Source organism: Zalophus californianus, chromosome 3, assembly GCF_009762305.2.
Source record: "Zalophus californianus isolate mZalCal1 chromosome 3, mZalCal1.pri.v2, whole genome shotgun sequence".
Lineage (NCBI taxonomy): Eukaryota > Metazoa > Chordata > Mammalia > Carnivora > Otariidae > Zalophus > Zalophus californianus.
The window spans coordinates 115,840,260-115,861,651 of NC_045597.1; the positions used below are offsets into that span (position 1 = coordinate 115,840,260).

Below are 21,392 nucleotides of genomic sequence, written 5' to 3' on the forward strand. Positions count from 1 at the left end.
GAGAGAGGTTTTACAATAAATATTTTGACCTAGAAAAAGATATTGAAATAATCAGAAATTTAAAAAAGAACCTCACTATAATTAGAGGCTATAAGATTGGTTTCATTTTCTATTACATTTTCATTAGTATTATTAGAAAGGATGGGAACAGAGCTCTGTGTCTTTAATTCACTTAGATTTGTGTGTAACTGGGAACACTGACATGCCTACAGGCACATGGCTTATAATGTGGAGATGAATCTTACTGCTGCTGGAAGCATCCCTGAAGCCTAGAGATATCCCCAGCTCTCCTCTGGATGTAGTGACAAGCAGATTTGCAGATGCGAGATGGTACTGGCAGAGGCTGATTTGTCAAGCAAATAATGGTAAGTCTTTTGTCATTTAAACTCTGGTTCATTTGGAGGGTGGGGGAGGGAGAATTGCCTTTTGTGCTGAGGCTGTAATACCAAGGCATTGTAGGAGCCAGAGTCTGTGGATCTTATCACTAAACTTCCTTAGGTCCTACAACATGAAGTGAGGATCTCTTTTAATAGTGGAACTCTTTTTACAGCTTAATTTGCAGCAGCAATGGAATTAAGATTAAATTCCATCTCTGAGGCCAAGAGAAGATAATTTACTAAAAGTAAAAATCAGAACAGCCATTCAGCTCCTACTAGTCAAACTCACAAAATAATAATGGGGAGCAAAAAAGGAAACAAAAGAATTTTGGTTAATGTATTAGTTTCCTAAGGCTGCTGTAACAAAGTAACACAAACTGGGTGACTTAAAACAACGGAAACTTAATTGTTTCATAGTTCTGGAGGCTGGAAGCCTGAAATCAAGGTGTCCCAGGGCCATGCTCCCTCTGAAACATGTAGCAGAATCCTTCCTTGCTTCTTCTTAGCCTCTGGTGGTTTGCCAGCAATCTTTGTCATTCGTTGGCTTGTGGATGCACCACTCCAGTCCTCTCTGTGTGTCTTTGTATGGCCCTCTCTGTGTGTCTTCACACCATCTTTCCTCCATGTTTGTCTCTGTGTCCAAATTTCTTCTTTTTAAGAGGACCCCAACCATATTGGATCAAGACCCACCCTAATCACCTAGTATTAACTTGGTTACCTCCATAGAGAGCCTCTTTCTAAATAAAGTCACATTCTGAAGTACTGGGGTTTAGGACTTCAACATATTGGTTTTGTTTTGTTTTGTTTTGTTTTGTTTTGTTTTTGGTGGGGGGGAGACAGTTCAGCCCACAGCAGCTTTGTTAATAAAACAAAGCTCTAAGTCTTTACCTATTTCTAAGGGGCATGCTTACATTAAGCACACTTTATTGAAGCTGAGGAATTTTTCTCTCTAATTAAGTGTTGTGGAATGACCAACTGTAAAAGAAGTCAGCTTGAACTCTGGGATACTAGCTATGAAGGAAAAGAAGTCCTCAGCATAGAAACACCAGTGTTTGCCTTAATAGCAGGGATCATAAGAAGGGTATTTGTAGCAAGTAAGTTAGCCTTTCTTGGGGCTTCACTGCCTGAGCAAGGGGACCATCTGGGGGCTGTCACAGCTGCTCTGACCACTCAGCCTGCCCTTTAAAAACAGGCTGGGAGGAGCTGCTGGGCATCTCTGTCGGGGCAGCCAGGCCCTCCCAGCCTCTGCCCCAGGACCACCCACTACTTCATATTTTAGTCTTTTCCATGTGCAGATGGTGGATGCTGAGGATGTTCTGGGGGTGGTTCTCAGGATCATTCTGTATGCAGATGGACAAATCTCATTGGTATTGCATGTAAAGCCATTAGTACAGCATCTAGCAGATGGGCTCAAAAATAATTTGAGGTGAATTTTAAAGTATAATCAGCAATGAAAATAACCGAACTAGATTAAATTTTAAAAATCAAAGGATTTTTTTTTTTTTTTGTCAGCACTTAGGAAAAATGATAATCATGGTGTTTAAGGATAACTGTTTGGGGTAGGCTAAGTGGTCTTATATCCCAAGTAGATTCCAATCTTTAAAAATTAGAAATCAGGGCGCCCGGATGGCTCAATTGGTTAAGTGGCTGCCTTTGGCTTGGGTCATGATCCCAGAGTCCTGGGACTGAGCTTCTGGCTTGGCGGGGAGCCTGCTTCTCCCTCTGACCCTCTCCCCTCTCATGCTGTTTCTCTCTTTCTCTCTCTAATAAATAAATAAATAAAATCTAAAAAAAAATAAAAAGAAAATAAAAAGAAAAATTAGAAATCACTGCACAACTTATTACTTATTACCTGTGTTGTAAGTATGAAAACTTTCAAATGAATGTAGGACAGTGATTTAACAAAGCAGATATTGATTGATATACATTGAATTTTAAAACTGAAAGTGACTATTATTCATTTCATTAACTATAATAAATTTAATGAGGAGGAAAATAATGCTTCCCATTTTATAAAAAAAGTGTGTAAAGTGGAAGTTTCTCAGAAAGAAGTGTTAAAATCAGAATGATTTATTCTTAGGTACAACATTAAAATTTATGTCATGATAGGCTGTCTGTATTTTAGTTAATTACAGCTTTATGGATTAAGGGTTTTTTTGTTTTGTTTCAGATGGAAAGTGTTGAATCTTTGTCACTATTTGAAGATAAATATAACTTTTAAATATTTAAACTAATATGTATATAAATATAAATATGTATATATATTTATATATATATATATATATATATATATAACTTATCTCCATATATATTGTTAGAAAATGTCAGTAAGATAGAGGAAATGAGAAATGAAGACTGAAAAATGGGATTGAGAAAGATAAATATAGGGAGTGGGCTCAGGGAGATTCTCTCATTTTAAACTTCCTGGATAAATGCTCTACAATTTCCTGGCCCTGGGGAATGTGCTTTTATCTCTGCAGTTCTGTGTTTTCTATAATTTGACTTATCATTTGTTCAACAGATCATAAAGCTTTGTTTCCTTTGGTCTATAGTGCTGGGGTTGTTACCTTCCCCCCACCTGAGGAATTCTGCTCATAAATCACTGTGTCCAGTCACTTTTTGAGATGGAGGCTACCTTCATGTCTGTAGTTTCCTGATCTTTTATCGGAGGATGGAAACTTTCCGGTAACATTTCCTCCTGCTCTCCGAAGAACCAAGTTGAGATAAAATTTTAAGGTCTCAGGCCATAACTAAAGGAAGTGTTCTTTTCTCTCTCTAGCTAATTTCAGTGCTGCTTATCAACAAAGGTGTGCATGGAAATGGCAGGGCGGAGATGTGGATTATGCACTAAAGGGTGTTGGAGGGCAACAGAAGAGTGGGGACCATGGTAGTAGAAGGCTTTAAAGCTAGCTGTAACATCCCTTGTCTTTGCTTCTTCTCCTGGAATCCCTGTCCTAACCCCACTGCCCATAATTCTTCCTTCTGTCACACTTTAATTTGCAGTCAACACAGTGGACATAGTAATCCCTCTTCCATGCCTTGGCTTACAGTGTTGACCATCAAAATGAAAATTCAGAATCCAGCTCTTGGAGTCCCCACACGATGCATCTTTCCCATTTCATGTGTCTCTCCTAATGGGCTTCTTAAACCTAAAGCTATATTGTGTCAGCTTTGGATTTTAATGTGCACCTGCAGCTTGGAGAATAGCCCAGGACTAGTGTCTCAGTGAGAGGAGAGATGCCTGCAAGGACTTGGGGCAGCAGAGCAAAGGGCTGTGCTGGGGTGTAACTGAGGTTACTGAACCAGGTACACCATGGTATTTCTGCCTCCTGTTGACTCAAATTTTTTCTTCCTGAAACAGCCCTGCCCATGAGTGAAAACTTAGGTAGTCCTTTGACTTTTCTGGTCACTTTTAGTGACCAGACATAAAACACATACTCAGATAAGTAAGTGTAATGTCCAGTCTCATATAATTATCAAAGCTCCCAACTTGATTTTAAGTTGAGGCATTTCTTCTCTCTCCAGTTTGGGATTATTGGACATTGCAGGTGGAAAGTCCCTGATTGGGGAACGGTGTTGAGCTGCTTTTCTAAACTAGTGGTTCTGATCTTCCCCCTCCATATTCCTATGGAGTCTGGAATGTGGGGCATGGTGAGGAGGAGGAGGGAGCATTGCTTTTAGTAGAGCATACTTCCATGAAGGTTGTCAGTGTGCCATGGACTTGGCAGGTGTTTAAAGTGGACTCTGGCTTGTAAGGGTCCCCTGAAGGCCCTTTAGACTGCCCCCCTCCCACCTCCACCAGCCACTGAACATCTCTTGCCTGCAATTCTCTGAAGAAGGGTAAGATTAAATGTACTGCTCCTTAGGCTGGACTCTTGTTCCTTCTTAGGCATTTAGTGGTAGCTCCAAATTTTTTCTGTTACACTTTTCCATTACATTCTTTCATATCTTTCTTTCTCTTATTTACATATTATAAAGTGTAATTAGAAAAAAATTTCTCAACATGAACTATAGGGAAATAAGTCAAATCTTGGGCATAGTCCAGAAATTTTCTTAGTACATTTATTTCTCTTGTATTTCATAGAAACAGATGGTGTCGTTGTCGGGAAGACTCTAGACTCAAGTATGTGGAGAGTAAGCACTGCATCAAAAGTGACTCTTCAGTACTTTTGATTCTATTGCAAGTTAATGTGGATTAAAGCATAGTCAGCTCAATGAGTTGTGCCACTTAAGGCAGTTGAAAACTTTATAATAAAAAGAAGACATAAACCAGTGTTCACACGAACATAGTCTTTTGTAACTCTTAGTGATAATCAGTCTGTGAGTGAGGTGTCATCAATTCCACTTGACGATGAAATCAGGTTCAGAGAGGCTAATGACTTGGGTGAGATCACTGAGCAATATAGTGGGACAAAACCAGAATTCACATTCAGAGCTTTCTGACTCCAAATTTTGTAGTATTTATACTACACCCTGTAGTATTCTGGAATATACCAAAATGGTTGAAACTTAAGTTAGGGAAATCTGGTCAATAATTTCAAATATTCAGGAAAAGATGCAGAGGGAGAGGGGCTAAGAAAATGCCTTTGGGTGGGAGGACCATATGAAGGTCACTAGTTCATTCCATTTGGCTGAGTAGGCAGGTGGCAGCTTCTTCCCTTCACTTTCTGATTTTCCTGGGTAGAGGAGCATTCTTTGGTCAAAGGGCTGGGATCCCCGTTCAAGTCTCTAATTAAGCTCTCACTAACATTTTGTAGGGGAATGTAGAGAAGAGTGTATATAATGTGGTGCTGTCACTAGGACTCTTTAAGAGCAGTTTCAATAGTATGTTGGGTGGAGAAGGAAACAAAGTAGCATCCTTTTAAAGACAGTCCAAAATAAAATAAAAAGGGAAAGAAGTTCAAAGAGGGCTTGGTCTCAAATATTTTTTTTTTATTTTAGGTTTTTCAAGACCTAGATATATTTATAAGCAGGGAAAGAAGACACACAAGGAGAGGGACAGAGATTAATTTTGCAAGGAAGGAAGACCATGACATAACTGTGTCATAGCCTAGAGGATATCACAGACAGACAACAGGACTGCTCATGAAAATAAACAAGTTTTCTGAGTCAGAGGTAGAAAGGAGGAAAATTGAGAGAAATAGGGTAAGATGGAGAAGTTGAAAGTCTTCTGTATAATTAAGGGTGATCATAAAATTTATCATCTAAACTACATCCCTTTGAGATTGAAAGGGGCTCCTTCTGGAAGAGATGCTGAGATAACAAACATAAGCTCTAGCTAAAGGTGATGCCTTCCATCTTCTTTCTAAAATTAAAGCCACCCCCCTTTCTTTTTGTTCCCCAAACGTTCCTTACTCTACAAAGTTTACTTCATACCTTTGTGGTAATTAGTCATTAAAAAAATATTTTCCAAGTACTTTTTATGTGCCACTACATGCTGATATATGGTGCAGCAGCCAGCAAAATGTTTCTGATAATATACCCTATTAGACTTTTTGAACATGAATCCTCAATAAAAATAAACTTATTTATTCATAAATTACATCTGCTACAGAATTAATATATCATGTCCATTTTACTGTAAAAGAGGAGAGTTTGAAGGTGAGATGAAGTTGCAACATGTAATATTTAATAACTGTGTATTCATTAATGACAGAATCATTTTGTTTCACATGAAGTACTAAACTAATTTTTAGTACCGAATTTTACTAGTACTAAACCTATCACAAATATTTTATTATTTTTGAAATTATTTATTTAAAATTTGAAACACAGTGATTCAGAATCAGCTTCTAAGTAGATATACTTATGCATAACTGGACAAACCCCCCCCCAAAGCACAGGATATGCAAATATGTAACATATACTAAGACAATATTTACAATGTTGGATATCAACTCATACCTTCAATAGACTTCATAATTTTTTTTTGGCTTGACTTTGAGTCAAAATCTCATATGTCATCATTGTGTTTATCTGGTTGATGGCTGACAAAGAGCTCATGACTGTGCCATTCACATGTGCTTATATCACTGGCATTCTCACCAATCTCCCACTTCTTTGGAGGAATATTTTGAAGCCATCAGTCTATCTCTGAGGTTTATTAGTTTAAAAGCAGGTAATATAAGTGACTTATCTAGGTCCCATACTCTACAGCATCATTATATACTAAAGCTAACAACTAAATGAGGAGACCACTGTCATCCCCTCTGTTAACCCCTTCTTCCTTCAGGATACTCTGTGAACCATATGTGGTATGTCGTTACCTGATCTGGACTAAAACAGTCCTACTGACAAGCATAAAGAAATAGAAGTGGGAATTTTGAAGTCTTCTTTCTGCACCTTGGCAGGGTGACTTGGGGATGCAGGCATGGATTTTGATGTAATACAGACTTTGATTCAAAATTTGCTCCAACATTTAGAAGCTATGTGATCCTGGACAAGTTACTTCATTTCTCTGAAATTCAGCTAGCTATTTGCTGTAAAATAGTGATAATAATACGTGACTCAGGCTTTCTTTCTATTTTTCTCTCTCTTTTTTTAAATTGAGAATTAGCTACAACAATAGCCATGAAAGAAATCCAACCAAGCCTAATGCATAATACATGGCAGGTGCTCATTGACCCATAGGCTGCCTCTCTCCCTCTCTGCTTTTCTTCTCCCATCTTCCTTCCTGACCTAGCATGATCACTCCACCTTTCATGCTTTGTTCCTGTGTTTGAAAAGTGATGGAGAAAGAGAAACTTGGTATATTTCACCAGCTACTCTGAGACCTCAGATTTATGTTCCTAGAATAGCGGTTTGCAAACCTCTCTTCTCTAACAGAAAATGGGCAAGGGAACCTCTCCCCATATTCATATATGCCACACATTTCTCCCATGACTCACCAACCAGAACAACATATGAGGTCACATTAATAGTAGTAGCTCAAAGTCCACTAGTGTTGCTGGCTCTCCCTACTTAATTGGCAAAAGACTTAAAGCCACCCTGCTAGCCCACCCACTGGTATTTCTGGAACTCTCTAAGGGGTGCCTTAAATGTGCTCACAAGCAGTTTCAGCCTATACACAACCAACAACACTGGGAAGTTTGGCCCTTCCTTTGCTCTTCTGTGCATGATGTCTCCCTGACACAGCTCTATATACTCTCTCTTGCTCCTTTACTGGACATTTCAGTCCCTCCTGTGGCTCTACTCAGCATAGTTAGCACCTGGACTGACTCACCAAAGAAGACCTGAGCTCCATCCTGCCAAATCTGCCTAGGGTCTGTGTCAGGGGAGTGAGAAGGAGTAGGAGGTGAGGGAGGAGGTAGATTTTCCTCCCTGTGCCTAATCTTCTGGCAGGATAGGGTCACAACAGATATAGTATACAATGTAAAAGAAATAATTATTTTAATTAATAATTACAGCTCCATTTCCCTCTCTTGGGCTTCTACATGTGTCCAGGAGGCCAGGACAGGGACAGTTCTGGAAAGATGTACCCAGGATCCCTACTCCATTTTGCTAACTAAACCTTTGTCACGGGCTCAGATCATCATTTTTATTTTTTCCCTTAGCTTAAGTTCCTTATGAATAGACTTTCAGCCTCCATCCAAAAGACCTTTGGGCCATCAAGTTATCTAGCTATATACCCAGATATGCCTAAGCCCCAGAAGGAAGTGTGCTTGAGTTCTGGTTCCAAGGGACTGGCATCAATCTGAGAAACTCTGGTGAGTACCATCTCTCCAGTTCACTGGAAAGCAACAGCATCAACCTTATCCTCATTCTGATCTTCATCCTTGGCATAATTATAATAATCATCATCATCACTGTAACAGCTACCATTTAGGTGCTTCTTATCAACTGGATGCACTTCATTAAATAGTGCATGAAGTAATTTCTTACATAAGACTTGCTCAGGCATGACCAAGTCCAAGATGAATTTCTACTACGTCAGGGTCTTTTTGTCACCCCTGACATTACTGAACCCTGCCATACTAGTGAGAGGAGATGCACAGTCAGGAACTGGAGGTGAAGACTGTAGAGATACAGACTGGAGAAACCATAGCATAACTTGTATAGATCTGAGCTACCAAAAGCATGTAAGAAGCTGAAAATGTTCTTTTGGCTCCAAATGATGAAGTTCCACTATAATTTTCATAAGTTTGTTCTACATAATTCATTTAAAGGGCAAAAGTAACTTATTTTTTCTGCATTGTGCATTTTAATGAAATGCCCTGGAAGCATCAGCATCTCCTTATCTTTCCCTCCTTTGGAAAGAGCAATGTATAATGAACATGCTGACATTGAAATGAGTTATTAATATGCAGCTTGTTTAGTCAGTATGAATCAGCGTTTTTATGATGTTTTGCAAGGATAGGATTATAATTGGCAGGATTTCTGCCTTAAGGTTGATAATTCTGGATTCTAGAAGAAACAAATGTATGAAATATTACTGTTAATTTGTCTTATAAAGCACATAGCCTTACAAGGGATGAGTAAAACTTACAGAGGAGACAAATTAATAAAAACTAATTAAATATGTACTGGCTTTTAAATATTCAGGTCACTGAAATTTTGTGACAACTCTCGAATTATTCAGAACAATAATTTTAAAATTATTGTTTTATTTTAAATGTAGGAATTTTCATCCATGATATGTTATCTATAAGATTAATAGATTCTTCCGGATTTACCAGCTTTCCTCTCATTGACCTCAAAATAGTTATAATTCAAAGTGTTTGTTGACTTTTCCAGTTACCTGATTTGCTAGAACATCTATAGTATTCTTTTTTTTTTTCCCCGTCTATAGTATTCTTAGAGAAAGCTCACTCAACCAAACCTAGTTTAGAATCCGTGTTTCTTCCATGAATGCAGATTGTTCTCTCCCTTGGCAAACCAGTTCAGCCTCTGAGCCATTGCATAGGCCTCCCTCTTCCTTCTCCATCAAGTTGTTTCCCTCTCTCTTTAGAAACCCCACTCCAGCTTTCACAACATTCTTCTGATTCATCCTCTGTGACCCTCATCTCTACTAGGAAGGACTTAGCAAGTATGTTTTTTGGGAGCACAGCTCTTCTGTGATGCTTTGGGTAAAAGAGTTTCATAAAGAATGGAGGGGAATGTTGCTTTTATTATATCCCTCTGAGAGACTAACAGCATGTCTTAAAAGTTTTGCTGTAAGAAGCTTATCTTGATTAACTTATTTGATCACACATTTATATCCCTAGGAACAATTTTGTGGAATGTGCTCTAGGAACCAACTACCACAGCTGTGATATTTGGATTCAGTTTGCTGCTATCATTTTCAGAGTTTTTAGTCATTCTTTCCCCATTTGATATAAAGTTCTTCAGTTTTGTTGTCCCATCTTGCCAAACATCCACATGCACTCTGCTCCAAGCTGGCTTTTATTCACATCTCCCAAATGAAAAATGGAAGGTTACTGTGGCAGACCTAAAAGTTGCCATTCCTATCTAGATTTGAAAAGATTCCTCCTATTTTTATAAATGGGACCTAGCAAGTCTGTCTTCTGTGACCTTGTTTGTCCCTTCTTTAAATTCTCTAGTCACCACCTTAGTCACAAATGCTGCTAAACAAATTCAACTTCAAAGCCTTGTCATGGGCCTTGTATTTTAGTTCCTATTGCTGAAGTCTGGCCCTTCTCGGGTGTGCAAGCCACAGCTGGTAATGATGGGGACCAGATGATGGCCCAGCAGCACATTAAAGGTTTTTACCAGGATGTGGTTTGATGGTTTTGCTTGGGTATTTTGTTGTTGTTATTTTTTCCTTTGGAATGTGAGTTGTGGCCAAGAATTATTTCCCTGATTGCATTTTTGCTATCCCTCTGCATTTGGAGAGTTGGAAAATGTACAGAGACATAAGGAACATTCTTGTAAACTACTTCTAAAGCTCACTAATAAGCTTTTGTACAGTGATTTTTAGCTGTGATCTTTTGTTTATTCAATAAATATGCTTCTGTTATGTCCAAAGTACCATCCCGACATCTTGGTCTTATCACTTTTACCAAGGCTTCATTATACTAAGTTTTTAAAAAACTCAAATATTTATAGGCATCATTCTTTGAATATTGTAGGACAAGTGTCTAACCTTACACTGTATGTTCACATGTTAATGTGGTGGAATGTGCATAGGTATAGGATCACTGGTGGAAGTGCACTGTGCACAACATATAGGCTATTACTATTTAAAATATTTATTGCATTTTTCTCATTATAGAATCATCACATGTTCATTGTAAAGAATTTGAACAATATGGAAAAGGGCAAGAAAGAAATTTAAAATGATCTATTATTTTACCACCATATACATCTTACTCTTTATTTCATGGTTGGCGGAAAAAACAATGAGATAAGTAAAATTGACACTCCAGCCACTAATTTCAGCATTATGGCTGGACAGTTTGCCTATTAGTAATATTTGCCAGACACAGAACCTGTTACTGATTTCATATTCAGAGGTTTTTAATGTGGGAGCTCCCCAATTCTGAGATGCCTTTCTTCCTTCCCTGCCCCTCACCATACTGATCTCTCTTTAGGATATCTTTACCAGTCCCCAGACTTCAAACTACATATCTCTCCCAAAGGTATATCTCTAACCCTGGCGACTCCCTGGAATCTTAACTCATATACCCAACTGCCATCTTAACATCTCCATTTATATGTCCAAGAGGCCTCTCAAATTGAAAACCAAAGTCAACCCCTGATATTCCTTTCTTCAGACTTTTTCACGTCTTAATGTGGAGCATCACATCCATCCAGAGGCTAGATCAAAACCTGAGAAGTTATTCCTGGTTGCTCTTTTTCCTTCACCTCTTGCCCTCATCTAGCATCTGTGAGTCTGGAGAGAGAAAGATTTGGGGTAATGCCAGATTTGCCTGGGCCAAGTCATTATTAAAGAATGTAATTTATAGGGGTCAGTTCTCCCCCTGCTAGAAGCAAATGGTCCTGTCAACTCCTGTGCTGGGGGTAGGCATGGCTTTGGCAGAACAAATGTTTTCCATATTGGAAAAAAGGAAGAACCTTTACAGATAACCCAGCAATATGTAGCATACTTCAACAATTGCTGTTTTTGGCAGCAAAAATGAACCCCAAGGACTGAAATGTTCAAGCAGTGGTCTTCTGAGTAGCTGCCAATAAAGAGTGTTCACCAGGTTGGACAAAGAACAGACTTCCATCAAACCAAGAAATTAGGGGAACTTGGATCAGAGATATCAGAACCAAGAACAGTAGGTTATCTTTTGGGATAATATGTTAATCCATTTCCCCTCTTCTTCCACAAGGCACTTGCTGGAGTGAGCTGTTGGAAGGGGGCTTGGGGGAGAGAATTGGGAAAGGAGTGGAAAGAAAGGAAGGTAAGGATACTCTGGTACAGTGCTTCTCCATGGGAGCTGTTGGCCTCTGGAAGAATGGTTTGTGTTGGTACAAACTTCACTGCACACTGGAAGATATTTAGCATGTCTGATCCTGAATGCCAGAAGTAAATGCTAGTAAATGCCAGAAGGGCCCATCAGCCATTGGGATAAACAAAAATGTCTACATTTCTACGAATATGAAACAGCCCCAACTTCCTTGGGGTGTCTTGGAATCTATTAGGAAGGAAAGAACATTTAAGAGAGATATGAAGGAATGATGTATGTGTGTATGTGCTTGTGTGAGAGAGAGACTGGTGGGTGAGAAATGTTCTTTTACCACCAGGGGCAGTCAGACTCAGGAGGATGTGGAGACTTACTGGATCAAGAGCAACGCCTACTTCAGGATCCTCAAGGATTCCTAACACAGGACAGAGTGTCCATTGCCAGGGTCCTATGGGAGAACTCCTTCATCCTCAGCTGACAGGGATTTCTGAGGCCCAGCCAAGATTAGATTTATTTTGTCATATGCATCTAAAATTCTGTTTGAGTAGGATTCTCTTACAAACCCTTAAATAACTACAGTGTGTGACACATATGAACATCTGTGATGTCATTTTCTTTGTGGTAACATTCCACTGGCCTGAGTAATACTACCTAAAGACATATGCTCTAGCTTCCTACAGTCTGTGCTTGGGGGCAGGAATCACTTTGCTGATCACATTTATATAGAAAGATATGTTGAGGAGAATCTTAGCTTAGACTCAAACCTGCCAAGAATATTTAATCTTATAAATACACCAACATACAGCATACCCTTGGGCTGGTTATTTTACTTCTCTAAACCTCAGTTTTCCTATCTGTTAACCAGCGCTGTGGACAGTTACTTTGCAATGTTGTAGCAAAGAATGGATAAAATTATTATGAAAGTATCTGATACACATTTCATGACTTAATAAACATTAATTCCCTAATTGGCCAAATAGTCCAGATAATACCTGGGGTAAGGAGACTCCTTTGGAGTAAAGGCCTTATAGAGTTTTATAGAAGTCTGTGTTCTTCAGGTACTTTCCAGCCTTCCTCTTGACCGTCTCATGATTTTGCACAGCCAGCACTAGACAACTTAGAAAAATGAATCTTACCCTCATATGTTTGATTACACATCATGCTACATTTTAAGCTGGAGCATCAAACATACGGGGCTATAAGCAGGAGAAAAGTTTCCATAATATTTATAGAGCCAAAGGAAGGGTACGGTATACATTTCAATCTGGGTGTCAGATGCCAATTTTGTTCTAACAATTTGGTGGAAACAAAGAGGAAGAGAAAAAATTCCACTGAACTGATTTGTGCTTCAGGCAACCCCAGCATTTATACTCCTCGCTGCATGACTGAGCATTTGTTTGCTGTCACATAAGGCAACGTTGTCAAAGACTTCTGAATTATCTGTGAAAAACTCAAACAATTAGGTTTCTTAAGAGGCATGCAGAAGTTACACAAGTCAGGAATGCCGGTAACCACATAAACATTAAGATGATAAAAATGAAGTCGGGATCCATGTAGTCAAACATGAAAATGGAACGGGATGTTCAAGGTGCTTTGACTGTTGCTCTTTCTTGCACACAGCCTTTATTATTCACGAAGCTCCACCTTCTTTCCCCTAACCCCCATCTCTGGTTTCTTTCTCATCTCGTCACAGCACAGCCCATCTTGTCGCAACACAGCCCCTATACTCTCCTCACTTGGATGTCCCTGAGATATCCGACCAATATCCCCGTACCACAGAATGGATATTAAAACATGTCTTTATAAGTTTACATAGAACATGAACCTAAAAAAATAATTACAAGAATTGCTGAAGCAAAAAATGTAGCGAAGTCCCAATGCTCTCACTTACTAATTAACCCAGACAAAGGCACACTTTCCCAAACTGCTTTCATTTCAGGTAAGAGTGCCAAAATTAATGAACTATTTAACTAATTTACCTCAGCCAGAGTCTCAAAAATGTGGCACCTAGTTCTTAGGAGAAACACTTTTATTTTTTTAATAGAAGCAGAAAAACTGGGAAATGAGCCAATGGCTTCTGCTTCTCTTACAGTATCTTCTCTCTTGGCCCGGAGGTTAAATATACTCATCACAGACACAGGCACAGACATAGGTGACCTCATAGGGGCTGAAAAAGGAATTAGAAATAGCAAGAGAGGCAAAAATAACACTGGATCGTTGCTGAGATTTGTATCATACTTGTGCAAAGTAATCATAGCTGAGCATGAACTGGGTACTTACTATATCTGTGTTGAGCCCCCTGCTGAGTGCTTTACAGGTGTTATTTATCTGTTCCTCCCACAGCTCTAAAAGGTAGGTATGCAATGATGATAATAGCAAATATCCATGTAGCATTTATTATGTGTTAGGGAGAGGTCTCATTACTTTGTAAATGTCAACTCATTCAATCTTTGTAACAATCATGTGAGACAAGTACTATTAGTAATCCTATTTTACATATAAGGAGATTGAGGCAGAGGGAATTTCAGCAATTTGGCAAAGATCATAGTTAATAAGTGGTGGACCTAGAATTTGAACCCAGAGAGAGTTGGTACCAAATAGTGTTAGCCTAAATTTCTCCTGGGTTAAAAGGATCATTAGCATTTTATATCCAAAGTTTTTGCAGACTTTATACCAAAAGTTAATGTCTTCTAGGTTGCCAAGATTAATATTGCTGAGAAGGGAGACTAGAGTGACCCCAGTTAGGGAGGGAATGAAGAGTGATATGTGGAGAAGATGGGTAAAGATGTGCCCTGTGAAGGCAAAAAAAAAAAAAAAAAATGGAAGGTGAGGGAAAACCAGTAAACAGGCACCTAACTGGAGGTGAACTCTGGTGGATTTTAGGTGGGAAAGCACTTCATGTCTTTACAGTGTCTTCAGCCTTAATTCCTGAGGGATGCATTCCCAAGTTGCTTAGTGGCAGCAACTGTGTGCAAATAGCCATCATCTTTTATCTAGACTGGATTCCTAACTGCCATTCATGTTCTTCTATCATCCTTTCACCACCTAACAGCCAAGAGAAGGAGCATTTAAAAGTATAAATCAGATTATGAGGCTCCTCTGTTGGGAATCACCCAAAGCCTTCCATCTTATTTGGAATAAAATGCAGACTCCCCATCCTGCTGTTCAGAGTGCTGCGTGACCTGCCCTTTGCCTAACCAGGTGGAACATTTTAGTCTTGAGAAGGATATTACCCAATGGGTATACATTACTTAGCTGAAAATGTCTTCCTTAATATAATATTCTGCATTACCACACATGGTGGGGAAATTTACATTTACCTGCTCAATAGTTTTTGGATATTTAATTGAAAAATCACTCAGGTTTTTTTTTTCCTCAGATAATTATTTAATTCTAATGTTTGCCCCTGTGCACTGCCCCACAGCTGGAAAGCTCATAGTTGTAAAATCACAGCTTGGTTTTAGGGTACTAAGCCAAAAATACATAGCAAATCCTTTCTTGAAAAGCAGTAATGCACACACTGTATTTGAAATATCTTTTAGAATAACCCCTGAACAAATTATATGTTGAGTGGGAAGGACATCAGAATATGCTACCCTAAAATATGCCACTTTGGCAGAAGGGTCTTGAGCTGAAGGCAATTGAGAATCAACAGATGCAGGAAGAGTTCTTGCCTTCATCTGCCTACAAACAAGGCCTGAATTTCCCTTTAAGAAAGGAACTCCCCTCCGTTTCCCCACCCCCATATCAAGAGAGAATAACAACACTTATCTTTGAAGATGGGGAGTCCATACCAAGATGAGTTTGTATAAACAGACCTTACTAAAATAGACCCTTTCTTCCTAGTTCCCCCATATATTGCCTAGTAACTTCCCCACAATGTATCATCCCTTGAAGCCAAAACCTTCGTTCCTTTGTTAAAAGGGTATATAAACCCCTGAATCTAACTGCTTCTTTGAGTTTCACTTTTTTCTGTGAACTCCTCTGCATATGAATATTAATAAAAATTATATACCTTTTTTCCTGTTAATCTGTCTTTTGTTCGTTTAATTTGTAGGCCTCCGACCTTAACCTATGTGGGTAGAGGAAAAGTTTTTCCTCCCTGACAAATACATTTATACTTGTAATGGGGTTTTTAAATGGAACCAAGGGACATTAAATACCATACTCCAAAGGGGGTGCTAGACTATAGTTAGAATTAACAAAGTAGGTCACAAAAACTTAACCTTTCACCCACATCAAGGGCATAACTGCTGGCATTTTCAGAGAGGTAGAGGTGTTAGTGAGCTTTGAGTCTTTTCCCTTCACTAAAAGAGGAGAAGGACTGGGGATATACATGAGTCCTTCTTTCTTTAACTTCATCCAAGAGAGATTAAAAGGTGTCAAAAGCAAATTCACACTTAAATAAGGAGAGACTTCATTTAGAAACTTGCAGGAGAGAGAATGTTCTGACCACAGGATCTGCAGGGATCTGAAAATTAAATAGAAAGAAGGTTTTCATTTATAGGGAGGAGTGAACAGGACTAACAGGAACTCTGTGGGGAGCAGGGCAGGTGATGGGGGGTGTAGACAGCATGATCAGGGAAATTTAACAGGGAATGTTTCTTTAGGGGATCAGCTGATTCTTAGAATGAACCATGAAGGGGGATGTTTTGCACTTGAGTGCTTTAGTGCTTGCTCAGACTTGGGGACAAGCCCAAGTTTAGGGATCTATAGGGAGGAGAGAAGCCTGACTAAAGTTTGGTCAAACTGGTTTACTGGGTAATGAGCAATTGTAAGCCCTTGGTCAAAGGGAATTATCAAAAGAGCTTAATGCCTTTTTGAAGAGACACAGTGGACTGGGGTCTGCTTTCTTTGTGGGAAATACATAAATTGAGAGGCTGGCCTACAGTGGCTAGTGGCAGCAAAAAAATAAAATAAAATAAAATAATAAAATAAAATGGAGGGGGCTACTATTTAAAGAAAATAATTGCACTTAGAGTTAGTTGAGGTAGAGAATGTGGGAGTTTTCCCTGGCCTTCTTGTGAAAGAGGACCGTCTGGAAGAACGAACAGATTTTGGCAGAGAAGTTGATGGTGCTACTAGGTTCTCAGAGGCTGAGTCAGAAGGATAAAGATATGTTTCTCTTTAGCAAAGGAAGAGCAGGCAATGGATCCTCAGAGACTGAGGTCTACAAAGAACTCATAAATGAACTTCATAAGAGAATGAATTAGTTTTCAAATCTTACCAGGCTCAAAAAGCACTGGTGCTAGGTTGACACAACAGTATCAGTCACACATGCACTTTCCTGTGCCTCTTTGCTTTTATTGTACTCCCCTGCTCCTTCCTAGATGTCATAAATTGGTTAACAAAATGTATAAGAAAGAGAAACTGTGGCTGTTGAAACCTGGCTACTGCAAAGTTTTAAATTAAAAGCAATAATGATTCCAAATAACCAAACAAGGAAGGGAACAGCTTGGAGCAAGAAAGGCATGTATGCCTAACTTCGGAAATATTCAAGCCACAAAGTAAAATTACCTAATCTTGTAAATTATTTAGCTAAAAGTGCCATCAAAATAAAGGATAAAGTTTCAACATGTAGGTTGCATTTTTATTTATTACAGGTCATTGTCAAAAATATTAAGGGTTCTTTAATCACTGGTAAGGCCTTGCCACTTACTCATTCCTCCATACCACAATGGAAACAATGATTTTCCTTTTGTTTGGAGAATATTTTTGTTAACATTTGGTTAATAAATACCTCAGACTGTTTGGAAAGCTATAGAGAAGTGTGGAAACCAAAGTAGTCAAACGGCTGAGTCATCCATTAAGATCCTCAAACCTTTTTGAATACCTTTGGCTGAGTTCCAATTAACAGAGTATGATGACTAATCGCATCAGTTCTCTTTCTGCCACAACATTACCCCTAGGATTGCATCTCACAGAAGCTTCCCATAGATCTCTTCTACAATATTTTGAAGTCTCAATATTGATTTCGTTCAGAGGGGCTCCCTTGAGACATTGTGCTAACCTCATCCAATGCTGACACCCGGCTCACTTAAGGACAATCGATCTATTCTGGACCTGATCAAATTGCTTGGTGTTTCTGTGATTATGCAGCCTCCCGGACTGAGAGCAATCAGGCAGAGAATTATCAGGACATTGACAGATTAGCCTCATCAGTTACCTGCTGTGACCACCAGCTTTCCGTATATTAATAAGAAAAAAAATAGCCTGCTGATTGTCATTTAAATTACATGAGGATATATTTGTCTTTTGGAACTCCAAGGCATTTAAATGTGATGTAAGATCAAAATTCATTAAAGAAGGCCAAAAGATGTTCCAGCAAACATTTCCCAAGAGGCTGAAGTATAACACTTGCACAGTAGAGAAGATAAGTACATTTTGTGCTTAATCATTTTTAATATGAAACACAATTTAATCCAAAAAATGTTTATGTAGCACTTGACTATAGGCAAAGTACTATGCTGGGCCCTGTGAATAAAAGGGTGTCTTGTGGGCATGTACCTTCCAGTGTACACTGGTCGTTTCTCACGGCAACTCTCCTGAGAGCTTTCTTTGGCCGTGGGACATGCTCAGTGAGCATGCAGAGCAGGTTGGAAGAACCAGGGAGTTTTGGCCGTGGGACATGCTCAGTGAGCATGCAGAGCAGGTTGGAAGAACCAGGGAGTTGATGCCCTTAGGAACAGCCCAGTCAGTGACAAATAGGGGCTTTCTTGCCCCTCAGGTGGGCCAATTCTTGGGTGTATGCTACACAATCTCTTAAAGATACCCTGTAGGACTGCCCTCCGTAATACAGAGTGCTTGATGCTCATTAACTTACCCTACCTTGGCTTTCCTCCCTTGCCCACCTCACTCCTCCACTCTCCCTGTGGGTGCTTCCTGGGATCACTTTCCAAATTAACCACTTGCACCCAAATCCTTGTAACAAATTGTGCTTCTGAGGAATTCACCTCAAGACAGCCGACAAGCAGAAGTGAAATAACCAGCAAACCGTCCATCTTGTTTAAAGTAAGAAGTGAGTGTATAAGGGAAATAATAGTGGAAGCAATAAAGTTTTTGGCTTTTTACTCTTGTGCCAGGAATTATGTAAAGCACTTTTACACATTCTATTGCATTTAAAAATCAGAAAACACCTATAAGGTAGGTACTCTTATAACTCAGAGGTACAGAGAGGTTAAGATGCTCAAGATCACACATCTGTCCAGTGGGGAAAGCAGAATTCAACTGCAGTTCTTTGAGATGCAGAAATTATTTTGAAATTCAGTGCTCTTTTGCATCCCTGATGTTGTGTGGTTATTAAATGCCAATTTGCAGAGTTTCTACCTACCTGGAGGGGCACTGAGTAGCCTTAGAAGTTCCTGAAACAACTGAGGAACAACAGAGGGGATGCCTCAGGTTGGTTGGTATTCTAACAAGAAAGAGGAATGTTAACACTATGAGCAAATCTGCGGTCTGGAAACATCAGAGGAACTCCAGCCATCCAGGGCCCTACCCAGACACCCCCAGTATATCTGTAGTCCACGTGTGGCCACTGTTTGGGGAGTAAAAATTGAAATTTAGGTTCTGATTCCATAGACAGACAAACCTCAGTCAGAGTTTTTGAGATTTTGAGTGAAGTGGGTTACCTCCATTCTTTGAATCTCAGGCTTATTATTTGTAACAATACAAGTTATTTCATGAGGTTGTGTGACTAATCCATTTAAAGAACTTTGTCTTTTGTTTGGCACATTCAATGTACGTTAGCTGTTATTTATGTGAACTTATGCACGTGCGCTGACCCTTTTCACATCTCACAAAATTTAGCCTCTTCACAAAATTCAAGTACACAAAGCATGGCATTGCTTTACTGAAGATTTGTGGAACTAATATACAGAATGAATAAAGAGACAAATTCTTGGCAAGTTGTTCTCATAAGACCTGTTTCTCTGATCCTTTCTTACTTAGCTGTCAGAGTCTTGTAAGACTGCCAGGTGGGAAGCACAGAGACAGTGGGTCCTGCTGGGAATGTACCCTGGCCTGTGTGTGATAAGGCCCACTTTTCAACTGCCCTGGAAAAAGCTCTAGTGGGAATACTTCTGAAGGCCAAGTTCATGGGTGCTGCTGCTGCATTTTGGCATGTATGGGAGTATACAGAAGTCAGAAAAGACATGTTTAGCCACTAAAAGGCAAACTGGTAGAATTATACACAAGTTTGGTGCTGACTCCAGATGGCTTGGATTTTAACCTATTGTAAAACATTCTTCTATAATACCCTTTATGTTCAGATAATACCACTTTTTTTTTTGTCTTAAGTGGAATTTGGAACATGTGTTTCCACAAATTATCATCCATATACCTGGGGATATTTTTCATTGCAGTGCAATTTGATTAGGTGTGAAGGGTGTTTTGCAACTTAATCCCAGCCTTGTGCTTGATCTTATGAAGAATCCAGAGAAATGCAAGCCACATTTCCTTCCCTAAGAAGCCTATAATTTCACAAGGGGGAGGAAAAGAAGGAACTAGCACATGTTCAATGCAGAGAAAGAAGGAAATGGCGGAGTGGGAATGTTCTTAGGAAAAGGGAAATGCAACATGAGCTTTGGTATTTAAGATGGTTACAATTTAGGTGAGAGCTTAAGGTGAAATTCATGAAGCAAGGAGTAACGTGGACAAAGGTGGGAGAAAGAATAGGAAAGCTTTGTGTAGGTGACAGCATATTGGCCTGGCAGGGGTGGGAATCACTGAAGGTAGATTTGGGAAAGGGAAGTGGAACTCTTACTGGGGGGGGGGGGGGGGGTGGTGGTGCTTTTTTGCTAAAGGGAGGCAATATCCTCCAAACATTGTTCCAAGCTACCATCTTTTCCCTTTTATTGATGCCACAGGATCCCATCTGGTCTCCTGGAATCCAATCTGTACTGCTTATGTCCAGTGAAATATTTAAAATAAATACTGAACTAACCTTGTCACCTCCCTGCTGAAGCCCTTTCCTAGTTTCCCTTTGCTCTTGGGAGAAAGACAAGACCTTTAAGAAGGCCCTACAAACCTCTTGTTTCTGCCGACCTCCCAGCTTCATCCCACCTCCTTCACACTGTCTTCAGCTCTCCCCCTTTCATACTCTCCCCTCAGGCTCTTTGTTCAGCCACACTAGCCTGGATTCAGTTCCCCAGTGAACCCTTCCGCCCCACTGGAAGCTTTGCCTGTGCTTCTTCCTCTGCCCAGAAGGCTCTCCCCCTCCACTTACCTGTTTGACCTCTATCTTACATACCGGAGCTCACATAAAACTTTCTAGGGGATGCTTTCCCTAACTCCTCAGACTATATCCCGTGTTGTATGCTCATAAAACACCCTGTGCCTCTGTCTCATTAGACAATCTCAATTTGTGCTTACTGGTTTATTTATTTCCCTGTTTTAATGCCACCCTCTTCTACTGGACAGTGACACCAAGAGGAAAGAAAACACAGCAGTTTGCTCTCCATTGTTTTTCTTGCATGTAGCACAGTGCCTGGCAAAGAGTTAACAAAGATCTCCTAGATTAATGGATGTTTGAATGAATGGATTGGTGAATGAATCATAAATTGACTCACAAGAGTTTGGATCGAATTTGATATCTACTTTCTCATTACTGTCAAGTTTATTTGAAGAATATTAGTTGCTTGTTTTGTTTAAGACCTTCCTATGCTGTCTT

General features: G+C 39.5%; 1 long non-coding RNA gene across 1 annotated transcript in view; it reads right to left on the reverse strand.

The window, feature by feature from the left end:
* The window catches only part of LOC113919712, a 28,575-nt gene extending 16,341 nt beyond the window's left edge, over positions 1-12,234 (reverse strand). The window contains exon 1 of the long non-coding RNA XR_003519095.2: positions 12,100-12,234. This is a non-coding gene — a long non-coding RNA (uncharacterized LOC113919712). The remainder of the gene's footprint in view (positions 1-12,099) is intronic.
* Between the last annotated feature and the right edge of the window lie 9,158 nt (positions 12,235-21,392).